The 22,555-nt window shown below is 42.8% G+C and overlaps 1 long non-coding RNA gene across 2 annotated transcripts in view; it reads left to right on the top strand.

The window, feature by feature from the left end:
- Positions 1-7,221: 7,221 nt before the first annotated feature.
- Positions 7,222-22,555, top strand: part of LOC132363519 (uncharacterized) — a 41,266-nt gene continuing 25,932 nt past the window's right edge. For both annotated transcript variants that reach the window (XR_009502590.1, XR_009502589.1), the window contains exons 1-2: positions 7,222-7,317; positions 9,009-9,105. This is a non-coding gene — a long non-coding RNA (uncharacterized LOC132363519). The remainder of the gene's footprint in view (positions 7,318-9,008; positions 9,106-22,555) is intronic.

Raw genomic sequence — 22,555 nt, forward strand, 5'->3', positions numbered from 1 at the left:
CCACCCCCTCCCCATATCCTCAAGTCCATTCTCTAGTAGGTCTGTGTCTTTATTCCCGTCTTGCCACTAGGTTCTTCATGGCCTTTTTTTTTTTTTTCCTTAGATTCCGTATATATGTGTTAGCATACTGTATTTGTTTTTCTCTTTCTGACTTACTTCACTCTGTATGACAGACTCTAACTCCATCCACCTCATTACAAATACCTCCATTTCATTTCTTTTTATGGCTGAGTAATATTCCATTGTATATATGTGCCACATCTTCTTTATCCATTCGTCTGTCGATGGACATTTAGGTTGCTTCCATGTCCTGGCTATTGTAAATAGAGCTGCAATGAACATTGTGGTACATGACACTTTTTGACCTATGGTTTTCTCAGGTTATATGCCCAGTAGTGGAATTGCTGGGTCGTATGGTAGTTCTATTTGTAGTTTTTTAAGGAACCTCCATACTGTTCTCCATAGTGGCTGTATCAATTTACATTCCCACCAACAGTGCAAGAGTGTTCCCTTTCCTCCACACCCTCTCCAGCATTTATTGTTTCTAGATTTTTTGATGATGGCCATTCTGACCGGTGTGAGATGATATCTCATTGTAGTTTTGATTTGCATTTCTCTAATGATTAATGATGTTGAGCATTCTTTCATGTGTCTGTAGGCCATCTGTATATCTTCTTTGGAGAAATGTCTATTTAGGTCTTCTGCCCATTTTTGGATTGGGTTGTTCGTTTTTTTGTTATTGAGCTGCATGAGCTGCTTGTAAATCTTGGAGATTAATCCTTTGTCAGTTGCTTCATTTGCAAATATTTTCTCCCATTCTAAGGGTTGTCTTTTGGTCTTGTTTATGGTTTCCTTTGCTGTGCAAAAGCTTTTAAGTTTCATTAGGTCATATTTGTTTATTTGTGTTCTTATTTCCATTTCTCTGGGAGCTGGGTCAAAAAGAATCTTGCTGTGATGTATGTCATAGAGTGTTCTGCCTATGTTTTCCTCTAAGAGTTTGATAGTGTCTGGCCTTACACTTAGGTCTTTAATCCATTTGGAGTTTATTTTTGTGCATGGTGTCAGGGAGTGTTCTAATTTCATACTTTTACATGTACCTGTCCAATTTTCCCAGCACCACTTATTGAAGAGGCTGTCTTTTCTCCACTGTATATGCTTGCCTCCTTTATCAAAGATAAGGTGACCATATGTGTGTGGGTTTATCTCTGGGCTTTCTATCCTGTTCCATTGATCTATATTTCTGTTTTTGTGCCAGTACCAAACTGTCTTGATTACTGAAGCTTTGTAGTATAGTCTGAAGTCAGGGAGCCTGATTCCCCCAGCTCCATTTTTCGTTCTCAAGATTGCTTTGGCTATTCGGGGTCTTTTGTGTTTCCATACAAATTGTGAAATTTTTTGTTCTAGTTCTGTGAAAAATGCCAGTGGTAGTTTGATAGGGATTGCATTGAATCTGTAGATTGCTTTGGGTAGTAGAGTCATTTTCACAATGTTGATTCTTCCAATCCAGGAACATGGTATATCTCTCCATCTATTTGTATCATCTTTAATTTCTTTCATCAGTGTCTTATAATTTTCTGCATACAGGTCTTTTGTCTCCTTAGGTAGGTTTATTCCTAGATATCTTATTCTTTTTGTTGCAATGGTAAACGGGAGTGTTTTCTTAATTTCCCTTTCAGATTTTTCGTCATTAGTGTATAGAAATGCAAGCGATTTCTGTGCATTAATTTTGTATCCTGCTACTTTACCAAATTCATTGATTAGCTCTAGGAGTTTTCTGGTAGCCTCTTTAGGATTCTCTATGTATAGTATCATGTCATCTGCAAATAGTGACAGCTTTACTTCTTCTTTTCCGATTTGGATTCCTTTTATTTCTTTGTCTTCTCTGATTGCTGTGGCTAACACTTCCAAAACTATGTTGAATAATAGTGGTGAGAGTGGGCAACCTTGTCTTGTTCCTGATCTTAGTGGAAATGGTTTCAGTTTTTCACCATTGAGGACAATGTTGGCTGTGGGTTTGTCATATATGGCCTTTATTATGTTGAGGAAAGTTCCCTCTATGCCTACTTTCTGCAGGGCTTTTATCATAAATGGGTGTTGAATTTTGTCGAAAGCTTTCTCTGCATCTATTGAGATGATCATATGGTTTTTCTCCTTCAATTTGTTAATATGGTGTATCACATTGATTGATTTGCGTATATTGAAGAATCCTTGCATTCCTGGGATAAACCCCACTTGATCATGGTGTATGATCCTTTTAATGTGCTGTTGGATTCTGTTTGCTAGTATTTTGTTGAGGATTTTTGCATCTATGTTCATCAGTGATATTGGCCTGTAGTTTTCTTTCTTTGTGACATCTTTGTCTGGTTTTGGTATCAGGGTGATGGTGGCCTCGTAGAATGAGTTTGGGAGTGTTCCTCCCTCTGCAATATTTTGGAAGAGTTTGAGAAGGATAGGTGTTAGCTCTTCTCTAAATGTTTGATAGAATTCACCTGTGAAGCCATCTGGTCCTGGGCTTTTGTTTGTTGGAAGGTTTTTAATCACAGTTTCAATTTCAGTGCTTGTGATTGGTCTGTTCATATTTTCTATTTCTTCCTGGTTCAGTCTCGGCAGTTTGTGCATTTCTAAGAATCTGTCCATTTCTTCCAGGTTGTCCATTTTATTGGCATAGAGTTGCTTGTAGTAATCTCTCATGATCGTTTGTATTTCTGCAGTGTCAGTGGTTATTTCTCCTTTTTCATTTCTAATTCTATTGATCTGAGTCTTCTCCCTTTTTCTCTTGATGAGTCTGGCTAATGGTTTATCAATTTTGTTTATCTTCTCAAAGAACCAGCTTTTAGTTTCATTGATTTTTGCTATTGTTTCCTTCATTTCTTTTTCATTTATTTCTGACCTGATCTTTATAATTTCTTTCCTTCTGCTGGCTTTGGGGTTTTTTTGTTCTTCTTTCTCTAATTGCTTTAGGTGCAAGGTTAGGTTGTTTATTCGAGATGTTTCCTGTTTCTTGAGGTAGGCTTGTATTGCTATAAACTTCCCTCTTAGCACTGCTTTTGCTGCGTCCCATAGGTTTTGGGTCGTCGTATCTCCATTGTCATTTATTTCTAGGTATTTTTTGATTTCCCCTTTGATTTCTTCAGTAATCACTTCATTATTAAGTAATGTATTGTGTAGCCTCCATGTGTTTGTATTTTTTACAGATCTTTTCCTGTAATTGATATCTAGTCTCATAGCGTTGTGGTCGGAAAAGATACTTGATACGATTTCAATTTTCTTAAATTTACCAAGGTTTGATTTGTGACCCAAGATATGATCTATCCTGGAGAATGTTCCATGAGCACTTGAGAAAAATGTGTATTCTGTTGTTTTTGGGTGGAATGTCCTATAAATATCAATTAAGTCCATCTTGTTTAATGTATCATTTAAAGCTTGTGTTTCCTTATTTATTTTCATTTTGGATGATCTGTCCATTGGTGAAAGTGGGGTGTTAAAGTCCCCTACTATGATTGTGTTGCTGTCGATTTCCCCTTTTATGGCTGTTAGTACTTGCCTTATGTATTGAGGTGCTCCTATGTTGGGTGCATAAATATTTACAATTGTTATACCTTCCTCTTGGATCGATCCCTTGATCATTATATAGTGTCCTTCTTTGTCTCTTGTAATAGTCTTTATTTTAAAGTCTATTTTGTCTGATATGAGAATTGCTACTCCAGCTTTCTTTTGATTTCCATTTGCATGGAATATCTTTTTCCATCCCTTCACTTTCAGTCTGTATGTGTCTCTAGGTCTGAAGTGGGTCTCTTGTAGACAGCATATATATGGGTCTTGTTTTTGTATCCATTCAGCCAGCCTGTGTCTTTTGGTGGGAGCATTTAATCCATTTACATTCAAGGTAATTATCGATATGTATGTTCCTATTCCCATTTTCTTAAATGTTTTGGGTTTGTTATTGTAGGTGTTTTCCTTCTCTTGTGTTTCTTGCCTAGAGAAGTTCCTTTAGCATTTGTTGTAAAGCTGGTTTGGTAGTGCTGAACTCTCTCAGCTTTTGCTTGTCTGTAAAGGTTTTAATTTCTCCATCACATTTGAATGAGATCCTTGCTGGGTAGAGTAATCTTGGTTGTAGGTTCTTCTCCTTCATGACTTTAAGTATATCTTGCCACTCCCTTCTGGCTTGCAGAGTTTCTGCTGAAAGATCAGATGTTAACCTTATGGGGATTCCCTTGTGTGTTATTTGTTTTTTTTCCCTTGCTGCCTTTAATATGTTTTCCTTATATTTAATTTTTGACAGTTTGATTAATATGTGTCTTGGCGTGTTTCTCCTTGGGTTTATCCTGTATGGGACTCTCTGTGCTTCCAGGACTTGATTAACTATTTCCTTTCCCATATTAGGGAAGTTTTCAACTATAATCTCTTCAAATATTTTCTCAGTCCCTTTCTTTTTCTCTTCTTCTTCTGGGACCCCTATAATTCGAATGTTGGTGCGTTTAATGCTGTCCCAGAGGTCTCTGAGACTGTCCTCAGTTCTTTTCATTCTTTTTTCTTTATCCTGCTCTGCAGTAGTTATTTCCACCATTTTATCTTCCAGGTCACTTATCCTTTCTTCTGCCTCAGTTATTCTGCTATTGATCCCATCTAGAGTATTTTTAATTTCATTTATTGTGTTTTTCATCATTGCTTGATTCCTCTTTAGTTCTTCTACGTCCTTGTTAAATGCTTCTTGCATTTTGTCTATTCTATTTCCAAGATTTTGGATCATCCTTACTATCATTATTCTGAATTCTTTTTCAGGTAGACTACCTATTTCCTCTTCATTTGTTAAGTCTAGTGTGTTTTGACCCTGCTCCTTCATCTGCTGTGTGTTTTTCTGTCGTCTCATTTTGCTTATCTTACTGTGTTTGGGGTCTCCTTATCACAGGTTGCAGGTTTGTAGTTCCCGTTGTTTTTGGTATCTGTCCCCAGTGGCTAAGGTTGGTTCAGTGGGTTGTGTAGGCTTCCTGGTGGAGGGAACTAGTGCCTGAGCTCTGGTGGATGAGGCTGGATCTTGTCTTTCTGGTGGGCACGTCCACGTCTGGTGGTGTATTTTGGGGTGTCTGTGGCCTTATTATGATTTTAGGCAGCCTCTCTGCTAATGGATGAGGCTGTGTTCCTGTCTTGCTAGTTGTTTGGCATAGGGTGTTCAGCACTGTAGCTTGCTGGTCATTGAGTGATGCTGGGTCTTGATGTTGAGATGGAGATCTCTGAGAGATTTTTGCCGTTTGGTATTACGTGGAGCTGGGAGGTCTCTTGTGGACCAGTGTCCTGAAGTTGGCTCTCCCACCTCCGAGGTACGGCCCTGATGCCTGGCTGAAGCACCAAGAGCCTTTCGTCCACACGGCTCAGAGTAAGAGGGAGAAAAAATAGAAAGAAAGAAAGGAAGGAAGGAAGGAAGGAAGGAGGAAGGAAGGAAGGAAGGAAGGAAAGAAAGAAAGAAAGGAAAGAAAGAAAGAAGCTATAATATAGTGAAGTAAAATAAAGCTATTGTAAAGCAAAGCTATACAGACAAAATCTCCCCCAGAAGCATATACATATACACTCACAAAAAAAAAGGAAAAGGGGAAAAATTAATATATCCTGCTCCCAAAGTCCACCTCCTGAATTTGGGATGATTCGTTGTCTATTCAGGTATTCAACAGATGCAGGCACATCAAGTTGTTTGTGGAGTTTTAATCCGCTTCTTCTGAGGCTGCTGGGACAGATTTCCCCTCCCCTTCTCTGTTCGCACAGCTCCTGGGGATCAGCTTTGGATTTGGACCCGCCTCTGCATGTAGGTCGCCTGAGGGCGTCTGTTCCCCGCCCAGACAGGACGGGGTTAAAGGAGCAGCTGCTTCGGGGGCTCTGGCTCACCCAGGCCGCGGGGAGGGAGGGGTACGGAGGAGGCGGGGCGAGCCTGCGGCGTCAGAGGCCGGCGTGACGTTGCAGCAGCCTGAGGCGCGCCGCGCGTTCTCCCGGGGGATGTTGTCCCTGGATCACGGGACCCTGGCAGTGGCGGGCTGCACGGGCTCCCGGGAGGGGCGGTGTGGAGAGTGACCTGTGCTCGCACGCAGGCTTCTTGGAGGCGGCAGCAGCAGCCCCAGCGTCTCACGCCCGTCTCTGGGGTCCGCGCTGATAGCCGCGGCTCGCGCCCGGCTCTGGAGCTCGTTTAGGCGGCGCTCTGAGTCCCCTCTCCTTGCGCGCCGCGAAACAAAGAGGCAAGAAAAAGTCTCTTGCCTCTTCGGCAGCTGCAGACTTTTTCCCGGTCTCCCTCCCAGCCAGCTGTGGTGCGCTAACCCCTTCAGGCTGTGTTCACGCCGCCAACCCCAGTCCTCTCCCTGCGATCCGACCGAAGCCCGAGCCTCCGCTCCCAGCCCCGCCCGCCCCGGCGGGGGAGCAGACAAGCCTCTCGGGCTGGTGAGCGCTGCTCGGCGCCGAGCCTCTGTGCGGGAGTCTCTCCGTTTTTTCCTCTGCGCCCCTGTTGCTATGGGATCCGCGCTGTTAGCTGCGGCTCGCGCCCGTCTCTGAAGTTCGTTTAGGCGGCGCTCTGAATCCCTCCCCTCGCGCACCAGGAAACAAAGAGGGAAGAAAAAGTCTCTTGCCTCTTCGGCAGCTGCAGACTTTTTCCCGGACTCCCTCCCGGCTAGCTCTGGTGCACTAACCCCTTCAGGCTGTGTTCACGCCGCCAACCCCAGTCCTCTCCCTGCGACCGAAGCCCGAGCCTCAGCTCCCAGCCCCGCCCGCCCCGGCGGCTGAGCAGACAAGCCTCTCGGGCTGGTGAGTGCTGGTCAGCGCCGAGCCTCCGTGCGGGAAGTGCGGGAATCTCTCCGCTTTGCCCTCCGCACCCCTGTGGCTGCGCTCTCCTCCGTGGCTCCGAAGCTTCCCCCCTCTGCCACCCGCTGTCTCTGCCCGCGAAGGGGCTCCTAGTGCGTGGAAATCTTTCCTCCTTCACAGCTCCCTCCCACTGGTGCAGGTGCCGTCCCTATTCTTTTGTCTCTGTTATTTCTTTTTTCTTTTGCCCTGCCCAAGTACGGGGGGAGTTTCTTGCCTTTTGGGAGGTCTGACGTTTTCTGCCAGCGTTCAGTGGGTGTTCTGTAGGAGCAGTTCCACGTGTAGATGTATTTCTACTGTATCTGTGGGAAGGAAGGTGATCTCCGCGTCTTACTCTTCCGCCATCTTCTCTCCTCCCTTCTTACTCTTCCGCCATCTTCTCTCCTCCCTGTATTTTTGTGTGTGTCTTCTGCTACCTGCTTAAAGAATGACTTAGGCACACGCTGCCAGTCGAGCGCCAGTCCGAAGCGACGCTCCCTGACGGTGAGTGACTCCAGGGGTCAGAGGATCAGATCTCAATCCATGGATGAGAAAGCTCCCGAGCTCTAGGAAGCCCGGCGGGGAAGCAGAGACGCTAGGCTGTTTGTTTTAGCATTCTTATTATGGCTCTTGGACATCATTCCTTCTTTTGGAAGACTGTTTCATTACTTGCATTTACTCTGGAATGACTGCTTCCTTTACTCAAGTTTGTGAAGCTCAAACTTCCATGGAACTGCTCTTCTTCATGTGCATTGGAACTTTTGATTCTAAGCTCATCTCAATGTCCTGTGGAGTGTGTTTGTGTGTATGTGTTTGAGATGTTTGTGGGGTGTTTTTGGTGTATGCATGTGTTGTGTATTGTGTGCAGTGTATGTGTAATTTGGGGGGTTGTGTGTGTGTGGTGTGTTGTATGTGGGGTGTGTGTTTTGTGTGTGGTATGAGGTGTGTGTGTGTATGTGGTGTGTGTGGTGTGTGGTGTGTATGGTGTGTATGTTGTCTGTGGTGTGTATGGTGTATGTGGTGTGTGTGTGTATTTGATATGTGTGGTGTGTGTGGTGTATGTGGTGTGTGTGTGTCTGTGGTGTGTTTGGTGTATGTGGTGTGTATGATGTGTGTGGTGTGTATGGTGTATGTGGTGTGTATGGTGTATGTGGTGTGTGTGTCTGTGGTGTGTGTGTGTCTGTCGTGTGTATGGTGTATGTGGTGTGTGTGTATGTGGTGTGTGTGGTGTGTGGTGTGTATGGTGTGTATGTTGTGTGTGGTGTGTATGTTGTGTGTGGTGTGTGTGTATATGGTATGTGTGGTGTGTGTGGTGTTTGGTGTATGTGGTGTGTATGGTGTATGTGGTGTGTATGGTGTGTGTGGTGTGTATGGTGTGTGTGGTGTGTATGGTGGATGTGGTGTGTGTGTATATGGTATGTGTGGTGTGTGTGGTGTTTGGTGTATGTGGTGTGTATGGTGTATGTGGTGTGTATGGTGTGTGTGGTGTGTGTGGTGTGTGTGGTGTGTGTGTGTATGTGGTGTGTATGGTGTGTGTATGTGGTGTGTGTGGTGTGTGTGGTGTGTATGGTGTATGTGGTGTGTATGGTGTATGTGGTGTGTGTGGTGTATGTGGTGTGTGTGGTGTGTGTGGTGTGTGTGGTGTATGTGGTGTATGTGGTGTGTGTGGTGTGTGTAGTGTGTGTGGTGTGTGTGGAGTGTGTGATGTGTGTGGTGTGTGTGGTGTGTGTAGTGTGTGTGCTGTGTGTGGTGTGCCTGGTGTGTGTGGTGTATGTGGTGTATATGGCATGTGTGGTGTATGTGGTGTGTGTGGTGTGTGCAGTGTGTGTGTGTATGTGGTATGTGTGGTGTGTGTGGTGTGTGTGGTGTGTGTGTGTATGTGGTATGTGTGGTGTGTATGTGGTGTGTGTGGTGTGTGTGTATGTGGTGTGTGTGGTGTATGTGGTGTGTGTGGTGTGTGTGGTGTGTGTGGTGTATGTGGTGTATATGGCGTGTGTGGTGTATGTGGTGTGTGTGGTGTGTGCGGTGTGTGTGTGTATGTGGTATGTGTGGTGTGTGTGGTGTGTGTGGTGTGTGTGTGTATGTGGTATGTGTGGTGTGTATGTGGTGTGTGTGGTGTGTGTGGTGTATGTGGTGTGTGTGTGTACACGGTGTGTGTGTGATGTGTTTATTTTCCTGTTCTTGTTCGCACACAGGTATTGCTACTGTTCTGTGCTCACCAGGTGCCTAGTCGAGACCTGTCACATCAGCTTCCCCCACTCACCCCCTCCCAGCACTGCAGGTTCACACCAGGTAAGTGAGCCTCACTCCCCCTGCTCACAGAAGCCTCTCACCCACTGCGCTGCAGGAATGGTCTCCCATCAGATTCTGATGTCTGCTCAACACCTCATATGGGTCCTAATTCTGCTCCACAGAGATGCTCACCTTGTTTTGAGTGAAGTTTTGCTCATTTAATATATTGTGTAATTCACTGTTGCTCTTATTGGGATCAGTGGAACTGGAGAAATTACAGCGGGGAAGGTGCCTGAGGACTCGTAGTGTTTCCTGACTAGACACTTCCTTTTCAGGCACTTGCACGATGTGCTTGAAACCAGGTGGCCCCAGCTAAACTGCCAGAGCCTCTGTCCAGACACCTCTGGTGTCTGCCAGATGACCAATTTTAGAAATTAAACCCAACAGGGACAGCGTGGTAGATTCCTGCCAACTGTAGGACTTTAATCATAATTAGATTGTTAATTTGGCAGTTTTCTTTGCTTAAATGTTAATGAGAACCAGGCTGATACTGTCTCGGAGTTTTGGAGCTTGGTTTGCAGTAAGCAGATGGGGTGAACCTGTCTGATTAGTGGTCTGCCTCATTGGAAACAGAATCGCCTTGAAATTGAAGAACGATCTCCATTTCCCACCTGGACTTCCATCATTGGAAATTAAACTAAAGATCATGCCAGGAGTAAAATGCATATTTCCTCTTGAAGTGAGCGTCATGAAAGCCACTGTCACTATAAAAAGATTGTTTACATTGCAGAATGGGTAGATGTTGGAAAATTGAAAGGACTCAGATATTTATGGAAACAAGCATTCACCTGAAACATTAAAATGAGCATGAAATATATGCATTTTCTACTTAGTTTATAAATAGAGTGTTTCCCTGTTGAGATTTCCCCCTGCTGTTAAAATGTTCATCTCTGTTACTCGAATGCTAACAGGCTGGCCATTTTCAAGATAAGTGGCTTGGGTTTTACATGAATCCTGGCTTTTCCTTATGTGGATGCCCTCCTTTGTCTTCAGAATTAGAGGTAAGATAAGAACAAATGCTGTAGTGTTTTGGTGACCCCATGCTTTGTGTTGGTCTGCCTTCCTCTTGGCTTTAGAACTTCAGTGAATGTAGGATTTGAAATATTTCTTAATCTTAGGAAAGCCTGTGCTGTTTGTGGCATATAATGTGGCAAAACCCATGGGCATCAAAATCCACAGAAGTTGCCAGTTTTCCTCACCTTTTTAGGAAGAAAATGATAGCAATACGTGACGTAAGAATTGTTTTAAAGTAAGTGATCATTGATTGTTTTAGATCAGCAGTCCCCAACATTTTTGGCACCTGGGACCAGTTCCATGGAAGACAAGTTTTCCACAGACGGGCCGGTGGGGGAGTGAGGGAGGGCGGATGTTTCAGGCGGTAATGTGAGCGATGGGGAGTGATGGGCAGTGGGGTGAAGCTTTGCTGGCTCTCCCACTGCTCACCACCTGCTGTGTGGCCCGGTTCCTAATGGGCTGCTGACCGGTACTGATCTGCAGCCAGGGGGTGGGGGGACCCCTATTTTAGATAACCTTGAGAATGTGTTTTATGCAAACGATTCCTAAAGATGACAATATACTCCTACCTAAAATAAAATAAAATGCATTCATGCACCACAGGCCCTGTGAGTAGAGGCTTTGAGGCCAGGTATCAGTGCATTTCATGCTCAAGCCATAGTTTCAAGCACCCGGGAGTGGAGCTGGGTGTGTGGGTTGAGAGGGAGAGATGCTTTCTGCAAGTGGAATCTGACTCTTCAGGTCAGCACAGCTTGGCTACACAATGTGCTTCTTCAGATGTTATTAACCCATTATTTTCCAAGGCATACATATAATTTTATTTATTTGGAACTGAGAGGATGTGTGGCACCCTATCCCACCTTCAGTATTAAATTTCAAATGTTGCTTCTTTCCTGATGAGTGTCTTTGCTCCTTTTCCTAACGTTTGGATCTCTCCATTCTCCTAACACCTGAAGGCAGGTTTTGTTTGTAAAAACCCATGCCTTACTTGGCTGATTATTGCAGTTTAAATCTTTTCACATCATTTCATATACCTGTAACTTCCTTTGTTATTGTTCTTTTTTTTGTGGTCGGAAAAGATGCTTGGTTCTTTGTTTTTGTTCTTTTTGTTTTTGTTTAATTGGTTGAATCATGAGATTGGCTTGGATCTGTTATTCCCAGTCATTACATTTATTTATGATAAAAGCTCTTAACATACTGGATATAGAGGGAACATACCTCAACATAATAAAGGCCACATATGACAAGCCTACAGATAATCCATACTTAATGATGAAAGTTTGAAACGTTTTCCTCTATGATCAAGAACAAGACATGGATGCCCATTCTCAACACTCCTATTCAACACAGTCCTGGAAGCCCTAGATAGAGCAATTAGGCAAAAAAGAAAAAAAAAAGAAAAAAACATCCAAATAAGAAAGCAAGAAGTAAAATTGTCTCTGTTTGCAGATTAAATGATCTTATATATAGAAAATGCTAAAGACTCCACCAAAAAACTCTTAGAACTAACAAACCAATTCAGTAAAGTTGCAGGATGCAAAATCAACACACAAAAATCAGTTGTTTCTGTAAACTAACAACAAACTATCTGAAAAAGAAATAAAGAGGAAAAAAATCCCATTGACAATAGTATCAAAAATATTAAAATATATAGAAATACATTTTACCAAAGAGGTGAGAGATCTGTACATTGAAAACTATAAGACATTGATGAAAGAAGTAGAAGAAGACACAAATAAATGGAAAAATATCCCTTGTTCGTGGATTGGAAGAATTAATATTATTGAAATGTCTATATTACCCAAAACCATCTATGGATTCAATGTAATCCTTATCAAAATTCTAATGGCATTTTTCACAGGAAATGGAACAAACAGATATCAGTCTTTTGTCGTTCCAACATAACAAATAGGAAAACAATCCTGAGAAAGAAGAGCAAAGCTGGAGGTATTATACTTCCTGATTTCAAACAATACTATGAAGCTATAGGAATCAAAACAGTATGCTACTGGCATAAAAAAACAGACAGATAGACCAATAGAACAGAACTAAGTTCCTTAGAAATAAACCCACACAGATATGGTCAACTAATATTTGACAAGGGAGCCAAGAATACTCAATGGGGAAAGGACAGTCTCTTCAATAAATGATGTTGAGAAAACTGGATATTCACATGTAAAAGAAAGAAGTTGAACCCCTATCTTACACCCCTCACAAAAATTTACTTGAATTGGATTTAAGGCCTGAAACTTTAAAACTCCTAGATGAAAACACGGGGAGAAACCTCCTGGACATTGGTCTTGACAATGATTTTTTAAATATGATACTAAAAGCACAAGCAGCAAAAGAAAAAAAAAGACAAGTGGAACTACACCAAACCAAAGAGCATCTATACAGCAAAAGAAACAATCAGCAAAATGAAAAGGCAACCTCTGGGATAGGAGAAAATATGTGCTAGCCATATATTTGATTAAAGGTTAATATCCCAAATATATAAGAAACTCATACAACTCACTAGCAAAAAGGCAAATAATAAAAAATGGACAAAGGACCTGAATAGAAATTTTTCCAAAGAGCACATGCAACTGGCCAACAGATATATCAAATATGCTTGACAGTAATGATCAACAGGGAACTGTAAATCAAAACCACAACAAGACATCACCTCACACCTGTTAGAAAGACCATTATGACAAAGATAACAAATGTTGGTGAGGCTGTAGAGAAAAAGGAACCTTTGTGCACTGTTGGTGGGAATGTAAATCAGTGCTGTCACTATGGAGAACAGTATGGAAGCTCCTCAGAAAACTAAAAATAGAACTACCATATGATCCAGTAATCCTACTTCTAGGTATACATCCAAAGGATATGAAATCACTACCTTTAAGAGACATCTCCACTCCCATATACATTGCAGCATTTTTCACAAAACCGAGACATGGAAACAACCTAAGTGTCCATTGACGGATGGATAAATAAAATGTAAGTACAATATTAATACAATGGAATATTATTTAGCCATAAAAAAGAAAGCAATTCTGTCATTTGTGACAACATGAATGAACCTTCAGGTCTTTATGCTAAGTGAAGTAAGTCAGACAGAGAAAGACAAATAGAGTATGATCTCACTTACATGTGGAATCTAAAAAGCTGAACTCATAGAAACAGAGAGTAGCTTGGTGGTTGCTGGTGCCTGGGGCTTGGGAGCTGGGGAAATTGGAAGATGTTAGTCAAAGGGTACAAACTTCCAGTTATAAGATGGATAAGTTCTAGGAATCTAATGTATAGCATGGTGATTATAGTTAACAGTTTTTTATACCTGAAAGTTGCTAGGAGAGTAGATCTTAAATGTTCTTAACACCAAAAAAAAAAAAAAAAAGATTATTATGTTGGGTGAAATAATTAATTTTATGTTGTATAGGATGTGTTAACTGACCTTATTGTGAAAATCATTTCACAATATATACATGCATTAAATCATCACACCATGCATCTTAAACTTACACAACATTATATGTCAATTATATCAGTAAAGCTGGGGAAAAAAAGAGAATGTTCCAGCTGTGTAAGGATGACTCTCTCCACGTAAGGATGGGCTTTCCCAAGTGACAGTGGTGCTCTTTTCTTTCCCAAATTAGGCTATTTTGTCAGACTCAGAACCTTTAATTTGAGTATTAGTGTCTGATTTGGAGCCTGGTTCCTTAAACTGTGGCTTATTCTACTCCGGAAAGGATGAGCTAGGTGTCTTTAGGGTTTAAAATAAGCTCAGGCGAGCTCCATGGCTCTGGCATTTTGGGTTATCATTTGAAGATCATCAGAATGCTGCATTAAACTGGCATCCATAAGAAGTAATTCAGGCGTTAGCAACATGGAGTCATAAGTTCCTCTCTTTTCCACCACATGGTGCTTCCCTTGACAAGAGCCAGACTTGACATGTCAGAAAGACAATTCTACGTGCAGCTGCAAGGATGGGTCTCAGCACCATGTTTCACATTCTTTCCACACAGGACCTAAACTGATTTGTGATGACAATTTCTTGAATTCTGCTCTGTTCAGTTTGATTAGCAGTTACTGCACTGGGTTGTGCTTTTCTCCTTGTGGTGTACGATCCCCTACGGGATTTGTGTGACAGAAAGCTCTTTTCGCAACTGATTCTGCCATTTAAATGTATATGGTGCCCTGAAGAAGCAGACTGTCAGTACTGATTGCTTACTTTTACCCCAACATTTCTTAAATTATGCCCCCAAAATGGCACAACTTACCACCCTGATCCCTCATCTGCTAATGTGTTCTGCTCACATGTGCAAAGATCAGCTGTCCTCCTTCAAGTGGGAAAAAATGAAAGGTATAAACAGCAGATCAACCATGTCATTAGCTTCAATTTTTCATAGGTTGTTTTTAAATTTAATTTTGTAGAGCTGTTTAAAACAGTGAAAGCATTTTAGATTGCTTTCATGATTAGCATCTTTACATCCAACTTCTAGTCTGCCAAACCCATGCTTCTATCATCTTATATGCTTGTGAATAAATTGAATTAAAAACAGAGGATAACCTCTAAACCTTTGGACCATACAATTTAGGGCAAGTCCCATCTTCCCTTTAAGGCCTGAGTCCCTAACTTCTAAAATGAGGCACTAACAGTTCTTGTTGCCTACAGTTGCTTTGAGGGTAAATGAGCCACTGCCCACTGGCTGGTTCAAGAAAAACACTCAACTGCTTTAAAGAAAATGTACATTCAGATGATAACTTTTTTCACTAAACATTTTTAGTTGTAAATGACTAAGGTTTGCCTTCAGAGTTGTTGTTTTGTGCATAACTTTTTATCCTCATTCATTTAGGTGAAAAAATATCCCATTACAGTTTGTTCTATCTATGAAACGGATATCCTTAGAAGTATGATTTTGAGGTATCTGCAGTTGTCTTTTTCCATTTCTCTTGTTTCCAACTTAAAATCTTAAAATTTCCAAAAAATATACACACACATACATACATACATACATACATAAGTACATCCACATGTATAAACTGAATATAGACCATACATCATATATATGTGTACATGTCTCCCTCATCTCTCTCTCATTTTATGTATATGTATATACACACACAGAATGTATATATGATAAGAAAAACCTGTGGGTTATGTGTTCAATAATCCCAGGACCAAAATAATAAAATAAAACCTAATAAAACACCAAGAAAGTGGAATTCCCCAGCTTTTATTTCCCAGTGGAAGTCTCGACCACTTTCCCAGTGAAATGATCTTGTAGACTTAAAAACTAAATAACCACCTCTCCCTACATGAGATTCTGTATTATGGAAAGTTCTAAAATAAACTGTAAATGAACTCCCAATTTTATAAATCAGAGCTTTCAAAGGATTGCTTAGTTAAAGCCTTGAAAATTAAAGTATATTTCAAACATTCTACTGGAAGTTCTAAAATAAAAGAATACTATGTGAAAAGCAAATAATCCCTTTAGTGTGCAATCAGAGTAGTGGGCTTTGAGTTCTGGCTCCGTCCCCTGCTAGGGGTCCCAGCAGGGGTGTGGGTGGAGGTGCGGGCACTCAGACCTTCTTCAAGGACCTGCTGTGGGGAGATGACAAAGGGAGCAGAGCTGACCGACAGCCCTGGGTCCCACCCCACTGGATTCACCCTGGGCTGCTCCCAGGCAGTGACTGAGCATGGTCAGGGTGCAAGAAAGCGCCTGCTCCTGTCCATATGGGACTCCTCCACCATTACACCTACACGTAACATCTGTAGCATCCCATCACAATATGATGAATCAGGTGTGCGTGCACGCATGCGTGTGCGTGTGTGTGTGTGTGATATTGGCCTCTCTCACAGGGTTCATTTTTAATGAATAAGTTCCCATCCAAAAGCCTTCTGGTACAGATATGCCTTACTTTCAGAAAACTGTATAGAAATAAATCATACAAAGCAGGTGACTATTAGCACAAGGGTGGGGCTTTACTCTAAGGTTCCTAGAGGCCCTTTTAAGGAAGCTAGACTTTCCCCTGCAGAAAGGTAGTTACACCTTTGAGTACCAATGACACCTGTGATTTGCTTCTTAAGCAAATACGGCAAAGGTCACTTCTGGGATTATACTGCATCATCTAAAAACGGTCTTAGCAGGCTGGTTGTAGAGAAGCTGTTTACTGGTTGAGGAAATAAGCAGCCATGCTGCAAAGAGCTGAGGGCAGCCCCAGCTGACAGCCAGTGAGAAGCCAGTGCCCTCAATCCCACAACATCAAGGAATGCACTCTGCCCACACCCTGAGGGTGCTTGGAAGTGGGTCCTTCCCCAGCTGAGCCTCCAGATGAGAACTCATTTCTGGCCAACACTTTGTAGCCTTGTGACCATAATCAGAGGACCCAGTTAATCAGCTGTACCCCAACTCCTGATCCACAGAAACTGTGGGATAATACATTGTTGTTGAACTAATACAGTATTGTGCACTTAAAAACATGTGCACACTCCTATTAAGTGTTCTTAAAAACAAAAAGAAAAACAGCAAAAGAATACAAGGACATGTCTTAGAAGTGATGGCTACCATGGGTGCATGCATATCTTCAACCTCAATAAGGTGAGTACGTTAAATGTGTGGAAGTTTTTGTATACCAATTAAAACAATCTAAGGAAGTAAAAGAAAGTATTGTTGTCTTAAGCTGTTGAGGTTGTAGGAATTGGTTGCACAGAAATAGATAACTGATATGCATATATAGATGAAGTCTTAGTTGTTACTCAGGCATGACTGTTATGCTTTGGTGGAGATTCATTTAAGAGTTGGGCCCTATTAAAATGTGTTGAAATAAACAAATCCTTTTGAAAATGATTCACAGGCCCTGGTCGTTTCACCATCATACCTGAACCAACTTTCTTGTTCTTTACATGTGGAAAGGAAAATGGGTACGTGGTAGGAGGAGCTAGAGTCAAGGGGTTTCAGGCAAGTCAGTTTGGGGCAATTAACAAGGCTCTAGCTGAGATTCTAAATACACAGCTTTAAGTGAGAGCCTAAGGCAATTTCAGTGCACTTATTGTTCTACATGGATTTTTCTGTATAAAGTTGTAATTCGTATAACTTATAGTCTTTAAAGTTTTAGAGTATAGTTTAGAAAAAATAGGCTCTAAGATAATAAAATGTCAGTGTATTTCTGATCTCAAGAACATTAAAATACATATTCAAGAACTAAATAGGCATTATTTCCTGATTAGCCAAGATTCTGGGTTTTCCATGCTGATTTCCTTATGTGTTCTTTAAAGAGATGTGATAAACTGGGGGTTTCTCTCTTAAAGTTTAAGACATGAAGGCACAATTTGCCCCAGGGGTGAGAGACGTGAGGATGGTCACTGAATGTCCTCTTCCCTCATCTTCCGTGGTTACATTCTGAGCACGTGAGGAGTGTCTGGGTTTTTTTTCTACAGGCAAAGGATCAAGGAATATTTTGATAACCAATGTCCTGTATTGTTGGGTTTGGTTTTCTTCTCTGAGGACATAACTTAGCTATAACAATATGCAGAAATGAGGAGAATAATATTTTCTTTACTAAAATTCATCTTACAAGAAACTTCTCAAAATAGAATTTTTAAAATGAGTTACACTTTTGCATTTACTGCACATGTTCACTCTCACATCAGCGAGAGCAGTCTTCAAGGCTGGAGCGGGAAGTCCCTGCTGCCCAGGAAGCCAGATGGGCCCCCCGACAGAGGACTTCTTTCCCTTCTATGTAGTACATCATACTGTTTTTTAAAAGTAATCATTTAAAAATATTTTATAAATATATTTTCTTTATATTTACAATGTTAAAATCTAATGAAAAGAAATCCTGAAAAACTATTTGCTCTTGATTTGTCTATAATTAGAAATACGTATTTCTTATCATATATACTTTTTATGCTTAACCATTATATATATGTATATATTTTTATATATATTCTTTTCTAGATTCTTCTCCCTTATAGGTTATTACAAGATATTGAATACAGTTCCCTGTACTATACAGTAGGTCCTTGTTGTTTATCTATTTTATATATAGTAGTGTCTATATGTTAATCCCAAACTCCTAATTTATCTCTCTCTCACCCCCATTATCCCCTTTGGTAACCATAAATTTGCAGTAAATCAGACAGAGAAAGGCAAATATCGTATGATATCACTTATAGGGGAATCTAAAAAAATGACACCGATATACTTATTTATAAAACAGAAAACAAACTTTTTAAAGTGATCTTGATGATGTTTCCCACTTGCTCCAGGAGCCTGACCTTTATGAGCTGTGTCAACAGGCTTCCTTGCTCTCCACCTTTTCACTTTTTTCATCCAAGGGTGATCGTTGGGTCACTACAGGGGGAGGAGCAGGATTGGGTCAGGGTATTTATTCCCGACCAGCCCCCCTACACACACAGGCTATTACGGGCTGTCTGTGACTCACCACTGAAGGTCCCAGCCTTTGTTCCTCTGCACCTGCTTCTCTCTGTACCTGGTTCCCAATTTCTCTGTGCCCTCAGCCCTTAGAACAAGGCACTACATCACTGGGGTTTCCTGCTTCCTGCCCTCACCTCTGTAACTAGTCCTTTTACGGGGCACTCCACACACCACCCCATGGGAGTGTGCCATCTATTCGTGCTAGGACACAACTTATATACTACCTGTTATCGCACAAGATACTTACAAAAGCCCACGCGAGAACAAGGCCATCCATGCTTTTCTCAACAGAATGAAGCTGAGGCATGGAGAGTGGGACCAGACTACCCAAGATCACAGAGCAGGTAGAGGCTGGCTGGTGATGGGGGTCCCTTCCCTCCCCAGGTCTCTTTTTCTCAGTGCAGCTCTTTCTGCTACAGCTCTGCTTTCACATTTAAATCAGAGCTAGAAGTTGGCTTTATCTCTCATTCGTTAAAAGAATAGTGGATACCCAGAATGTTCTTACATTATGTACTTATGTTTATTCTCTTATCATAAAGCACCTCCAGCTCATTGACAAAGGGCACAGCCTTACTTTAAAATTAATAGATAGCGCCATGGACATTGGAAGTCTGGGTTACAGCCTGTGTGATTAATTGTTCTAGTCATGACTAGAATAAAAGTATACGTTAATAAAACTAGCTGTGTACACTTGCAGCCCCTTTACTATTAGCTGTGCACCACTAATAATATACCTCCTAAATGCCTCAAAGCAGTCCATTTTTATCACAGTTTCCCCCTTCAGAGGTTTTAACCTTCCAGGACAGCACTGTGGAAGCTGAATCTGCCCGTCCAGCACCTGGGCCAGGTGATGGCTGGAACACCTGTGTCCAGGTGCCTCTTTGCTTGGCTCTTATCATACCTGAGCTGCTCTGAGAAATGGAAGTCACATGTGTATACTCCCACATTTAAGGTGTACTTTTACCAGTAGACTCTGAATTAGATTACCGGCACAAACTATAGAGACTGGCTGACTTTACTATATAAAGTCATAAAGCTGAAAAATAGCAAAGGAATCAACTAAACAATTGTTAATCACCTACTATGCTCTGGTGCCTGTGCTGTGAAGGTATCAAGGAATAAGACCCTTGTTCCCTCAAGTTCAGTCCAGGGAGGGAGACCAGCACCCAAGCATACCTGCTGGATGGTCACTGCGATTGTCAGTTGTAAAACTAGCAAGTCTCCTGAACAGATGAGCCCCTTTTACTAAACCTCAGTTGATGTGCATTACCACCGCTCAACACTGACAAGGTCAGAAATATTTACCTTCTCTTACCTGTCCTTGGACTTCCAGGGTTTCAGGCACTTCCTCTTGATTGAGCCAAACCCTCCCAACCATGTTTTAGCCTGGTCTTTGTCGGCTTCTCACAGCCCTGTGCATCCTGATTGCCTTCATGCTTCCAACACCACATTGCTGGGAATTCTGCTAGGGATCAAGAATATCAGGATGAACAAACTAGGAAACCATGACTCACCAGCTGGGATGTTCCAGGCTGAGGGATGCTGGGTGCAAATGCCTGGATGCAGGAAGGATTGGGCTGACTTGCAAAGAAGACCTGCACTGCCAAGGGCGGTAAGTAGGTAAGAGGGATGCTGATAGAGATATCAGCAGGGCAGGCTCTGCCCTGCCCTGAGTGAATGGATACGATCTGCATTTTTAAGCCTGTGCAGCCTCTTGAAGAACAGGAATGGGAGATGCCAAGAGTGGTGGCTGAGAGACCAGGTAATTGGTTAGGTAGGGACTTGGGCAAGAAGAGATCAAGGCTGAAGCTGAGATGGTGCTGCGGGAAGGAGAGGGGGGGCCTGGCCAGGACTTCTGATGCTGGCCAGTGCTTAATGCCAGCATGCATTTTCTCTGGTTGAAATAGAGGTGTTGTCTGTTCCTCCAGTTATGGTTTCCATGGCAACTCTCTGGCCTTTCCCTTCCAGATCATCAATAAATGCATGAAGAAGGACCCTGGGCTGGGTGCCTATTCATCAGGAAAAACTTCCCAAGTGGTTAAAATGAGGAATAGTACAATTAATTTACACCCCTCCCTCCTGAGGAATTCAAGGAGAGACTTGGAAAAGCTTATTAAACTAGCAGCCCAGCCAGGAGACCCGAGTTCAGGTTTTCTCTCTGCCCCCCACTGCCTGCGGCTACGTGTGTCATCACACTCGATATCTGTTGTTGAACATTTAATTTCTCCCTCCTGCAAGTTTAGCATTAAGTTAACAGTAGTGCTAAGCTCTTTCTTTAGGTTGAACACATGGGTGGTAGCCCAATCCAGGTCTTAGCCACACTCCCAAAGCTTAATATGCAGCTCATTGGTATTTAGGCTTTTATCTTCCATCTCATAGAATCTTAGAATTGTTGAGGACCTGCACTTCTATTTTTAGTCTAATTCCTGTTTTGTAATTATGTTGCAAATAGCGACCATTGTTGTGTGTTGTTTTAACTCTTCCTGATTCACATTCTCTGGGTGTGTATTATGATGTACCTCGTGAGCTGTTTAGACGTGCTTTAGAAAAAAATAAAATGTGAGTGTGCACAGAGACAGACTGCTTTTCATGGAGAAGCTTGGTGTCTGCAGGACCAGCTGGGAGGCAGTGGCAGGAATTCAGGGAGACATGTGGCACCTGGGGAGTGGAAGTGTGGGATCTCAGGCAGGATCCTTCATTGAATTGGGTGGCTCATTGGAGGTGGGGATGGGAGAAGGCGGAGGCAAGTGTAACTCCCAGGAAAAGACCAGGATGGCAGGGCAGGGGGCATTAACCGTACAAGGTGCAACAAGCAGCATGATGGAGCCTGGGTTTAACCGTGGCACGTTGGGGCATCCTCACGATGAAGATGTCAGAAGGGGGCTTCCATAAGCAGGGCTGCTCTGGGACACAGCTGGGGAGACATCAGTCCACTGTAGTGAACCTCACGACGTGGACACACTTCCCTGAGGGAGGGAGCGCAGGAGCAGAGGGAGGAGGGCGGAACCCTGGGGAAAGGTTCCACTTAGGGATGAGTGTTGCCGAAACTCGGCCTCTGTTCACTGCTGCCGCGTAGCGGTGTGGAGACAAGAGTTTTGGATGAAGTAGAAAAGAATAGCTTTCTTGCTTTGCCAGGGAAAGGAGGACACAGCTGGCTCCTGCCCTCAAGACTGTGTGTCCCACCCTGGAGCGGGTAGTGAGGAGTTTTATAGTGCTCAAGGAGCGGGGCGTGGTCAGCTCATGGACATTCCTCTGATTGGTTGGTGGTGAGGTAATCGGGGGTCATCATCATCAGCCTTCTGGTTCCGACTGTCTGGGGTCTCCGTGCTCGTGGGCAGCGTACAGTTAACTTCTCCCCCCTTGCGGGGATTTCAGTATCTGCCAGACAGTTCAAAGGACATGGCTCAGAATATTATCTATAGTCCTTGAGGAAGAACTAAAGGTCCTAACTTTGTTCAATGGCTAAAGTATTATTATTTTGTCTTGCTTGCCTGTTTTCCTTTCTTTCTGCATTTTCTCACTTCTCTGATTAAATGTATTCTTTGACTAAAGTTTTTCTGCAGACAAAAGGCAGGCAGAGGACATGGGTGGGAGTCTATTCTCGGAAGACCCCATAAGGTCCTGCTTGTTTACATGGGCAGAGGAAGAAGATACCACGAGGGAGACTGGTAAAGGGCAGCCTGAAGGTTAGGGAGTCCAGGAGGGTGTCCAGCGCAGTGAGAAGCCGGTTTCCCCAAAACCTGCCTCCCATTTCTGCACCCGGCTCTGAGCCAGGAGGCCGACCTGAATGGACCACATTCACAGCCTCCTGTGCCTTTAGCTCTAGGTGGAGTCCGGCCGATGGGTGGCTTGGGCAGAGGGTGGGAGGTGCAGAGGCTGAGACATCATGCCTGTCCTTTGTCCCTTCAGCTCGAGCAGTGGCCTTGCTCCCTGGTGATGCCAGCGCCCGGGGACCTGGTCACCCCTTGTCGTTCCCCCTGGACCCTGTGCATAAACTTCGTGTAATCCCTTCA

Source organism: Balaenoptera ricei, chromosome 3 (genome assembly GCF_028023285.1).
Source record: "Balaenoptera ricei isolate mBalRic1 chromosome 3, mBalRic1.hap2, whole genome shotgun sequence".
In the NCBI taxonomy this organism is placed as follows: domain Eukaryota; kingdom Metazoa; phylum Chordata; class Mammalia; order Artiodactyla; family Balaenopteridae; genus Balaenoptera; species Balaenoptera ricei.